Raw genomic sequence first — 11,651 nt, 5'->3', positions numbered from 1 at the left:
TTTAAGCAATTAAGCAGTTATAGCAGTGGTTAACTAAAACCCCAATATTTCTCTTCAAGAACCAGCTTTAAAATAGCAAAGAAGGCGGAGTGGAAGAGTTGGAGAATTCCACCCCCTGATATCACTTCAGTTCCATCACCTACCTGTTGCTGGCCCTATCGTAGCAGGTAGGTGATGGAAATGTGATGAGATTGGCAGCTGTTGACAGATTTTACCCCTCAATGTTGGAGGAAGTGTTAATCATGGTAAGGAGGCAGCCCGGCGATGGGATGCACATGACATTATGTGATAAGAATGTCACTAAGGGCAATGACCATACTTCAATGCCTCTACCATACAATAAAGCCCTGAGCAGATAGTCTGGAACACCTGTCTCCCCAGTTCTTTGTTCTGAAGGTTGCATTCTCCCATATTAAGCTGTCATTGTTTTGGAGTCTTCTAGTCAGGTCCTATTCTCTGTCTCACCATCTTCTCCTAGAACACAGGAGAGTGCCTTCTACATCAGTCCCTGCAGTGTCTGGATGTGTAATGGCAAAGATGTGAGGCAAAGCATATTCTCTTGTTTCTAGTCCCAGGATATTTTTGCACAATGTGTGGCATTTTATCATTATATTCCCCATCTTAGAATCAATAAAGAAGCTACCATGAAATTTGTAGAATAGTAAACACACCATATGCAAAATGCTTGTTTCTGATCACTGAGCAGTTACAACCAGCTCCTAAAGAACTATAAACAGAGTTATTCCTCTTATTGTCATCCATTATTCTTGTAAGGCATATAATGTTCTGTCTCCTCCTGCTGGAGGCTAAGAAAGATAGCTTTCTTGTTTTCCAGACATCTCCAGGTGAATGAGACCCAGTACTACATCACCACTGCCTGTGTTGATATGTCCTGGTGGGTGTCGTAGTCCAAACACCTGTTTAAGAAAGTTGACGTTTAAGTTTGTTGAGAGGAAGACTATTGTGCATGTCATCTAAAGCAGAAACATGGTAGAGGGAACAATACCTCTCTCCCTTGAATACCAAGGAAACTCAGGGAGTTTTCAAAGACCTCTTCTCTCTCTCTACCACTTTGCTCCCACTAACAAAATTTGAGTTCCTTGGCCACTTTGAGTCCCCTTTGGGGAGATAAAGTGTAGTATAAATAAATATACTATAATAATAGTAATAACAGTGCCACAGAATAAAATCTAAACGGTGTCTCTAAATATGATCAGAGAACTGAGGTTCAGATATTGATTTGCAAAAGACATGGATTTCCTAATTGAGTTACCTGCCTCATAGCACAAACTCTTTTCTATTAAAGCTATACATTTTAAAGACAATTGTGCATACATTGTTAAGGATATACATGGAAAATATGTGTTCATATATACTCATGAAAAACACCCAGGGTTCATAACAGAACCAAAGCAGGAATCCCCCCTCCCCTCCCCCAACAAACACACACATAAAATTAAGCTGGTGGATATAAGATTCTGGAGAATGTGCTATGAAGGATAAAACTGAGAGACAATATCTCTACGTACATTGGGCCTTCTCACAATGTTTCTCTATGTACCCCAAAATTTTGCTTCCTGAGTTCAGAAAGGATGTTTCCCAACCCCCATTTACCGGACAGCAGTGATTGCAATAAATAGGGGTCTGTTTCCCATCCCTTAGAAAGCCACTGCCTGATTATTGTATCTCCACTCCCCCCTTGCATGAACAATTTCCAGCACAAGAGAAAATTTCCACAGGAACCCTGATTCTGCCTGTGTAATGGAAATCGCTCACAAGAGAGAGGGGGCACCAGATATTTCCCAATCAACAGGGGAACAAACCCATATTGACTGCTGCAGCTACTGCCTGAGAAGCAGAGATGAGAAGGATTGAGATGGGAATCACTGAATAGCATAATAACTACAGTGCTAACGCATTTGTAATTCCCAGCATGATTCTGGCCAATACATATTTTGTTTTTGTTTTTGTTTTATTGGGATATTTATTAGCTCTCTTTGTACATAACTAGAAACTCCCAACGTAACATCCACAGCAAATGTTAAAACAGATTATAATTATCCTTTTTTCCTTTCATCACATCAGTGTGTACTGATATAGGCAATAGTAAATGAAGATATGCAGAGCCCTTTTAATACAATCTGCATACCAACTGAATTGCAAGATTCTGATGCTGCTTTAGTGATATTGATTTTGAGCCAGCTTGATTTCAATGATACACCATTAACAGTCTGTGATTCACTGTCTTCTACTGTAGGTCTGTTGTTATTTCCAAGTTGGTTAACAGCTCTGTCATTAACCATGACTAAAAGTAAGTAATTGGTTTAATAAACACAGGGAAGAAAAAAGAATTTGTACCTATTAAATATTCACAGCTTGAACAGTAATGGCTGGAAGAGAAGGTTAATTTTCCCAGTCGTAGCAGGAATCACAGGAGTGAGGACAAAGTCTTTAGCAGCGACGGCATCATATGTCACCTAATGTCACTATGCCATGAGAAGGACGGGTAGAGCAATATTGGATCTGCCAGCACACCACTTTCCCTAATGAATATTTAAACTTAACACTTAAGCACAATCCATTTCTCATCAAGAATCTAATTATTTTTCAGAAACTTAGTAAGACTGGTTTTCTGGTGTTGGTACTAACGTGGTTAGAAGGGATGTTTTTGAATTGTAAAATGGAACTTTTGCTTGCACACTTATGAACTGCGGCTTTCTTCCCTATGCAGTGCTGCATTGCTCACATGTGGATATAGCTGTCTTCACAGAGGTCAGTAGAAAACCCAATGCGATTCTAGCTGCATCAATAGGAACAGAGTGCCTAGATCGAGGAAAGTCACAGTCACACCCTATTCTGCTTTGGTCAGACCTCACCTGGAATACTGTGTCCTGTTCTGGGCACCACAATTCAAGGCACTGGACACGATCGCTCCCGAACGTCCCCTCTCGCTGCGTAGAGTCACATCTACTCCTTGGTTCACTGAGGAGCTGGCCGTGATGAAGCATGCGAGGAGGGGTCTAGAGTGCATCTGGAGGAAATCTCAGGATGTGTCCGATCAAGCACGGGCTAAAGCCGCTATTAAGGCTTACTCCGTGGCTCTGCGAGCAGCCAGGAAAGCTTTCACGACTGCCCGCATAGCGTCTGCGGCCAATAGGCCATCGGAGTTGTTCCGAGTTGTAGGGGAGCTCCTGCGGCCCCCCGAGACCCAGGAGCTTCCCGATGGCTTGGCAACTCGGTGCAGCGAGTTCGCGCACCATTTCGCAGGCAAAGTTGCTCAGATACGTCGTGAGTTGGACTCCAGCTTAACTGTGGTCTCAGCGGAGGTAACCGAGGCACCTGTCTGTTTGATCTTGTGGGATTCTTTCCGGCTTGTTCTTCCTGATGACGTGGAGGGGATTCTTGGGTCTTTGAGGGCGACCACTTGCGCTCTGGATCCTTGTCCCTCTTGGCTGGTTAAGCTGGCCAAAGATGGGTTGTTGGAATGGTTTGTGGCTATAATAAATGCCTCCTTGGGTCAGGGGTCATTTCCATCCTGTTTTAAGCAAGCGGTGGTTAAACCGCTACTAAAAAAGACCTCATTAGACCCATCGGTTTGTGACAATTACAGACCAATCTCCAACCTCCCATTTCTGGGCAAGGTTCTGGAGCGGGTGGTTGCCACGCAGCTCCAGGAGTTCCTCGATGACACTGATTTTCTGGACCGCTTGCAGTCTGGCTTCAGGCCTGGGCACAGCACCGAGACGGCTCTGGTCGCCTTGGTGGATGACCTCCGCAGGGAACTGGACAGGGGGAGTGTGACCCTGCTGGTTCTCTTGGACATCTCAGCGGCTTTCGATACCATCGACCATGGTATCCTTCTGGGGAGGATCTCTGGGATGGGGCTCGGTGGCACGGTTCTGCAGTGGCTCCAGTCCTTCCTGGAGGGCCGTTCCCAGATGGTAAAGCTGGGGGATACCTGATCGGACCCCTGGCCTTTGACCTGTGGGGTCCCGCAAGGGTCTATCTTATCCCCCATGCTATTTAACATCTACATGAAACCGCTGGGAGAGGTCATCCGGAGTTTTGGAGGGTGTTGCCATCTCTACACAGATAACACGCAAATCCACTACTCATTTCCATCTGATTCCAAGGAAGCCCCTCGGATGCTGAACCAGTGCCTGGCCGCTGTGGCGGACTGGATGAGGAGGAACAAGCTGAGGATCAATCCTGACAAGACAGAGGCCCTCCTGGTCAGTCGCCCGTCGGATCGGGGTATTGGGTGGCAACCTGTGCTGGACGGGGTTGCACTCCCCTTGAAATCACAGGTCCGCAGTTTGGGGGTCCTCCTGGATTCAGCGTTGACGCTTGAAGCACAGGTGTCGGCGGTGGCCGGGAGGGCCTTTGCACAACTCAAACTTGCGCGCCAACTGCGACCATACCTCGTGAAGTCTGACTTGACCACGGTGGTGCATGCATTAGTTACCTCTAGACTGGACTACTGTAATGCACTCTACATGGGGCTTCCCTTGAAGACGGCCCGGAAACTACAATTGGTCCAACGCTCGGCTGCCCGATTAATAACGGGGGCAAGTTACAGGGAGAGATCCACTCCCTTGTTTAAGGAGCTCCACTGGCTGCCGTTCATTTTCCGGTCCCAATTCAAGGTGCAGACCATCATCTATAAAGCCCTGAACGGTTTGGGACCCACCTACCTCCGTGACCGTATCTCCTACCATAAACCTGCCCGATCTTTGCGATCATCCGGGGAGGCCCTTTTATCACCACTGTCTATATCCCAGGCCCGCCTTGTGAGTACAAGGGAGAGGGCCTTTTCCGCTGTGGCCCCCCGACTATGGAATTCACTGCCCATTGAGATCAGGCAAGCTCCCACTCTGTCAGCTTTTAGGAAAGATTTGAAAACATGGCTCTTACGCTGTGCTTTCGGTGAGTAATTTTGCTATATATTTCTGTGTTACTCCCCCCTCAGCATTTATTTTCTAGACTGCCCTACTTTCATGTGTCCCTGTCCACAATGGAGTACCCCCTCTGTCCCTCTCACTCCGAGTTTTATCCTTGTGTCCATGCAGCCTGCCCTTGTTTTACTGATTTACTGTTTTACTGTTGTTGTTTTTTTATTTCTTGATGTAATGTCTATTATCATCTATTGTATTGCTTTTAATTGTGTTATTATATGTTGTTTTTATATGTTATTATATTGTATCGCTCTGGGTGTGGCCCCATGTTAGCCGCCCCGAGTCCCCGTTGGGGAGATGGTGGCGGGGTATAAATAAAGTTTTATTATTATTATATTAAAGATATTCACAAGCTGGAACATATCCAGAGAAAGTAAAGCATCTGGAAGCCAAGCCCTATGGGGAATGGCTTGGAGAACTGTATATGCAGCTTATAGGAAAAAAAGACTGAGAGGGGACATGATATCCACACTGAAATATTTGGAAGGATGTCCCATTGAGGAGGAGGCAAGCTTTTTTTCTGCTGCTCTGAGACTAGGTCACGGAGCAATTGATTCAAATTGCAGGAAAAAATATTCCACCTAAACGTTATGAAGAACATCATGATGGTAGAGCTGTTCAACAGTGAAATATGCTGCACTGGAGTGTGGTGAAATCTCCTTCTCTGGAGGTTTTTAAGCAGAGGTTGGATGGTTATCTGCTGGAGGTGTTTTGACTCTGCTTTCTGCATGGCAGGATATTGGACTAGATGACTTGTGATATTTTCCAGCTCTGTGATTTTATGATTTTATGTTTATATTTTATAGGTTTTTAAACTATAGTTCTTAAGATTGTGAGCTGATTGGTGTCCCATTCTTTGGAGAAAAGCAGGGTACTAATAAATAGGAGGAAGAGGAGGGGGAGAAAGAGGAGGATATAAGAAATAGAATTTCCCTTTAATTCAGTATGTACATATAAATTCACACCAGACCACTGCATGGAATGAGAAAGCACACTCATGTACACCTTCTATATTGATAATATAGCCATCCCTTCTCTATATGCTATAAAATAGTGAACATTCAGATCTTGAATAACTTGATCAGCACTGATGCTAAGTGGAAGAGAGCAATAGTTGGATGAAGAGCTGTCAGGCAAACAGAAATGTCGCACTTGTATCTGTTGCTTTCATATATTTATATGCATTCCTGGACTGAGGTGTGGGACGATACAGGTAAGGATGACTTGAGAATTGAATTTTACAGTTTATGGTAAGAACTTTCCATTTTCCCCTAGCAGGTTTCTTCATATTTATGATAGAAAGAACTTGAGCTTTACACCTTTTGAATGTGGGGGAAATGAATCTTGACTAACTCATACATGCACGCATGGGACTTTGAGCGCTTACTGCTTAACTCTTGAAGTTTGGGTTTGAATTCCTAGTATTTCATCAAGTTAATGAAGAATTAGGACTGCTACTTTTTTTCTTCTGAAATGCTCCTCATCTTTTAGCATTGGCATGCTGATATAGAATAATTTGACTGGGGAGGAAGGGGGAGAATGTCATTTTATCCAGTCTTGAAAACATAAACATTATTTGTATTCAAGACAGTTTTTTAAAAAGTCTGGATATGGGAGAGAGTGACAGAATTTCCCAGAGCTTGGAAATGTAATTTTGCCCATCCTCATTTTTTTTAGTACTGCTCCTAGATTACCAGAGTAAGAAAGGCTAGTGACCATGCTAGTTGGAAGATTCTGGCATTATCTGAATTTCTACATCCCTAAATACAGAAGTCTTTTTAGTTTCCTGCCAATATTCTCACATCATTTCCTTGAAATGAACACACTGATATAAAGAAAATAATCCCATTTTGAGATGTATATCTATTTGGTGTTATGTGATATTACTCTAACAAGTAAAATAACCTATAGCTCTGAAATGATTAAACTATTATTCCTTTACATGACATTTAATTGTATGTACACAAAGCACTGGAATGTGTTTCTCTCTTTCTTTTTGGAAATTATTTCATTTCAATAATTTTACCTTTTCCACTTTTCAGTGCGAGCACTCGAAAACCAGACCGGAACAATATAACACACAAGCCATTTATTGAAGCAGAATATATATATCTATGAGCATTTAAGGTTGAAAGGCAGAGTAAGAAATAGTCCATAATATATAGTCTATTGCAATTCAGAAAGAGTTTATCACTGTCCAAGTTGTAATCCACAAGTGAAGCTCGATAGCTTCCTTTAGAAATCAAAGTTTGTCCATGAAGCAATAGTAGAAACAAAGCACTGCAAATCCGCTTGAAAAGTCCCGTAGCAAAGACAAGGAAACAAGGTAAACAAAGCAGAGTCAATCTCGATTCAGGAACAAAGAAGTCACGGTAACAAGACAAGGTCTACTCGGGAGTTGAGGCTCGGCGCAGCTCTCCTGAAACTGGAAACTCGGCATGGCTTCAGAAGACAAGGCAAGGAGCTGGAAACTGGAACCTCTTCCGAGGAAAGGCAAAGTTGACACCACAATCAGAATAGAGTGAGGAGTACTTTTAACAGAATCCCTAGTCTGCAAGAATTAGGGAGTGCAGGACCCACAAAGTTCTCAAGGGAAATTTAATCATTATCCAATTTGTGAGCGAGTCTTTGACTTCTTCTCATCCCTTGTTTCCTGCTTCTATCTTTTGTAACAAAATCTCTCTGATTAAAAGTTCCATTCTCCCCCATGTCTGTACCATCTGGTATAGGTAACACTGGAGAGACTTTGGAATGTTCGTCAATTAGCGGATTCTGTAATATCACAATATCCGGCACCTGCAAAGCCATGGGGCCTGGAACTGAAGCAGGAATGCCCTCAAAATCCATCGCCCCATCTGTTTCTAACTCTAACTCTCGATGAAACCTGGGCCATGATGGCTGAGCCACAACAAACATTTTATACATTTTTGACAGCTATTCAGACTTTCTGCTCCTTCCCCTAATTGGCTGAAAAGAGAGGCAGACTAGGTTCTGCACCCAGGTTACCCGGGGGTTCCCCTGACGTCACAGATTGCAGGAGGAGATTCCTGTGGTAGAAAGAAAGACAGTTGGTAGTTGGTCAACTTGAAGGACCAATCTGTTGCAGTGATGCCCCTGGAAGGGCACAATCCTGGAGGAAATTGTGATGTGGATATACTGATGAGTTTTTGATTAACTCAAATGTCAAGTTCTGTGTGACACAAAGCATGCAAGACCCAAAAGACAAAGGTGGTAATTCCAGACAATCAAGAGCTTGTCTGCTAGAAGTGTGCAAAGTGACTGTAATCTGATTAGTGATTTGTTTCTGAGATTTGGATGGCCCTTGCTTCATTTTGTAAGGATTCAGAGAGGTCCTGTTTCAATTAGTAATTTGAATCTCTAAAGCTTTCTAATTGTTCCATTTGATTTGTTCCATTAGCAGCAATAGGGAAAATTTAGAGGCTCATTTCTCCATTGTTTATATGGTTATCAGGATGAAACTTGGCACACTTGTAGGCAACATTTACAACTTTAAGCCTACCAAGGTTCAGACTGTTTTGGTTATCTGCTAATTTTTAGGAATTTTTAAAAAGGTTTTTATAATTTCAAAAAACTCCAGGAGGTATCCCATTGAATTTCTGCACAGGGCATCAATCCTGCAAAGTTTCAGAAAGATTTGTTCATCTACTGGTTTTTAGGGTTTTTTTAAATTAAACATTTTTTTAAAAAAAAAAACCTACAAGAAGTATCCCCTCAAATTGTGGCACAGTGAGACAATATGAGCAGGGCAGCAAGTTTGCCAAGTTTCAGAACAATCAGTCTATCCACTGATTTTTAAGAATTTTTCAGATTAAGCACATATAATAAATATAAGTTTGGGATTTGATAACTTCAACAGAGGAAGGTTATAGACTGGATATAAAGGGACAGAAAGAAACAGAATTTTCAAAAAGCAACAAGTTTAAGTTTTAACAAACCACAGAACAAGTACACATGTCTTTCTCTCTTACTAACTCTACAAAGAATTAGAAGTACAGATAGTGAGGGGAGGAGACTAGCTTTGCAGAAAGCCATGTGATTAGCTTTTTTCTTGGCTCTTCTTCTGATTGGCTGACAAGAAAAAACAGCATGTACAGTAGCTGTCAGCTGCTGTTGTCAATCACCTCAGCCTCCTTGCCCCCTCCTACGCCAGACAATTACTGAGTATGTTACATCGAGAAAAAAAACACAGCTTGAAACCCTCCAAAACAACAAATCTTTACTAATTTTTCCGAAACAGTTGGGAGACTTCTGTTTTGATTCTTAATGCTTTGGAGGGGTCTTGTTCCCTGGTCAAACAGCAATAAATACTTATTTATTGCTATCTGAGTCAAAAAGCAAGGCAAGCAATGCAGAACTGCAAGTGGTACTGAGAATTTAGATCACTAGCAGACTGGAGCACAATCTGTCTCTCTCAAAAGCCTGCTTGCAACAGAAAAATGAAGGCCCAGCTTGGCTAAAGACATGTCATGGCTTTCTTCTGTTCTGATTGGCTCAATGGGCAAGGCTCACAGGGAAACCCCATGTGGGTGCACGGCTGCCTCTATGTGCTCCATGTGTAGCCGAATAAAACCAAAAGTAACTGTGGTCAGTAACCATGTGGTCTGTTTGCCGAAAAAAAATGGCTGGCCAAAACAACCAAAACAGCTAGAACCCGTTTCAGTACACAGTCCTACCAGACAAAGAATTTCATCTAGGTCCCCAAGTTACAAACAAGATAGATTATGTAGGTTTGTTCTTAAGTTGAATTTGGAGTGTAACTCCATAGATAAGCTCTGGATAGCACATGGAAGAGTTAACACTCCTGTGGTGTTTGTTTTGCTGTCTGTACCTCTGTTCAGAAGATTTTATCTCACTTTCTGTCCCTATGATAATTGGATTTTGAAAAATACGGCTTGTTGTGAAAACACAGATTGGTGAGGGAAGCTTCAGTGGAGACACCTTTTCTCCATGATGATTACTCTTTCAGGAATGAATTTCCCTTCTGAGGGATAGATTTCTCTCACTTCCTGTTGCCTCACCCCCTTCTTAATGATGAGTTGTTTGTACATCGGATGTTTGTAACTCAGGGACTGCTGGTATATATATGCTCCTGGGTGGTCCATTTGCTTAAAAAAATACTTTATTATTTATCTAACACAAACATTTGTGGCCTATGAAGTTGCTTTCATAGTGCCTTTTGGCCCTGGGATTGGATCCAGGTTGTTATTGAATTGAATTAAACTCTCCACCATCAGCAGTGGCTAAATTTAAGAAGTATCCCTAGCATGGAGAGAATAACGATGTATCTCCCTGCTAATTAGTTGCTGAAGATGAGGTGCCTCAGAAAAAAAAAGTTAGCAAGCATAATTCAGCACCACAGATATTGTTCAATTCACAGATTTTAAGGTGTTAAGCATTCAAATCACTCTGTTTGGTTGGACAAATTTGTCAAGTTCATTTGGTCCCACATTTAAAAAACGAAATGATTTTTCCCTTCCTTATTAAGTTTATGAATAAAGTTCTTTAAAATTGTAGATTTCAGCTGTCACTCTTTCCCACTGGATTTTTTCCCTTCCTTATTAAGTTTATGAATAACATTCTTTAAAATTGTAGATTTCAGCTGTCAATCTTTCCCGCTGGATTGTAATACATGCGAACAAACCCAGCAAAGACGGTTTCTTTTTGTTTTTAACCTTAACGAATAATGGCAGCATTATGCTATGCATTTTGAATGAATTACAATCTAGTTCAACAGATGCATGAGGTTTTAGCCTAAGTTGCTGGTATATACAGTACACTACTCAGCAAAGACAGGATTATAAAGAGAGAAGTCAGAGGGAAGTAATTCTGAGGATTATAACAGTGGCCATTCGTGAAACTAGAATTGGCTGATCATTTTCTGACATCCCAAGCAACTTGGCATTGAGTCTGATGTGCTCTACCATGTCTAGCTATTCCAGAAATATGTTTTAAGACGATGTACACAGCTTTAAATAATTTAAATCCATTTCAAAATACTCCAGTTTGTTGTTTGGGGGTGGAATGGCTGGGAAGAGATTGCTTCAAGATACAGCAATGCCAGAGGGCATAGTGGAGATCAGCGATGCTGTAGAATCCACAAAACTGTCTCCTCCCACGCTCAGCAAACAGTGTCACACAGCCAACTGCTCTGTGACTCACAAAGCAAACAGAGCAGCTTAATGCTGCTCACATGAAGACCTCATACGTACAGTGATCTTGGCAGCAGATCGGTTCTTGTATTAATATATCCGGCCTACATGAGTAGAAGGAAAAATGCATTCAGTCATAATGTGGGGCAGTTTATATTGAGTAGCTTCAATATTTTCTGGGGTAAAGGCATAAGAAGCAGGGTCTTCTTCAAAACTAACAATCAGATCTCCTGAAAAAGACTCCAGAATCTGTGGATACTTTCAACTTCTGACAGCCCCTGCTTGCTTTCTGCACCAAAAATGCAATTTCTCTTTTGTTCCCTTTTTGTCTCTCTCTCTCTCACACACACAAATGCAGATACCTTCATCAGTTCCTCTCCAAAATGAGGAGCCCTGAATAAGTATGCCACCTCCCTAAAAGTACCTGTAGGTTTTTGGATAAGAGTGTGCAAGAGAATAATGGGTTCTTGGAATTTAGAGACGTACTACATTTATGAATCACACTCTCTGTCTGTCAAGCCTATAG

This window comes from Anolis carolinensis, chromosome 3, assembly GCF_035594765.1.
Source record: "Anolis carolinensis isolate JA03-04 chromosome 3, rAnoCar3.1.pri, whole genome shotgun sequence".
Classification (NCBI taxonomy): domain Eukaryota; kingdom Metazoa; phylum Chordata; class Lepidosauria; order Squamata; family Dactyloidae; genus Anolis; species Anolis carolinensis.
Note: the sequence above shows the minus strand (reverse complement) of the source record.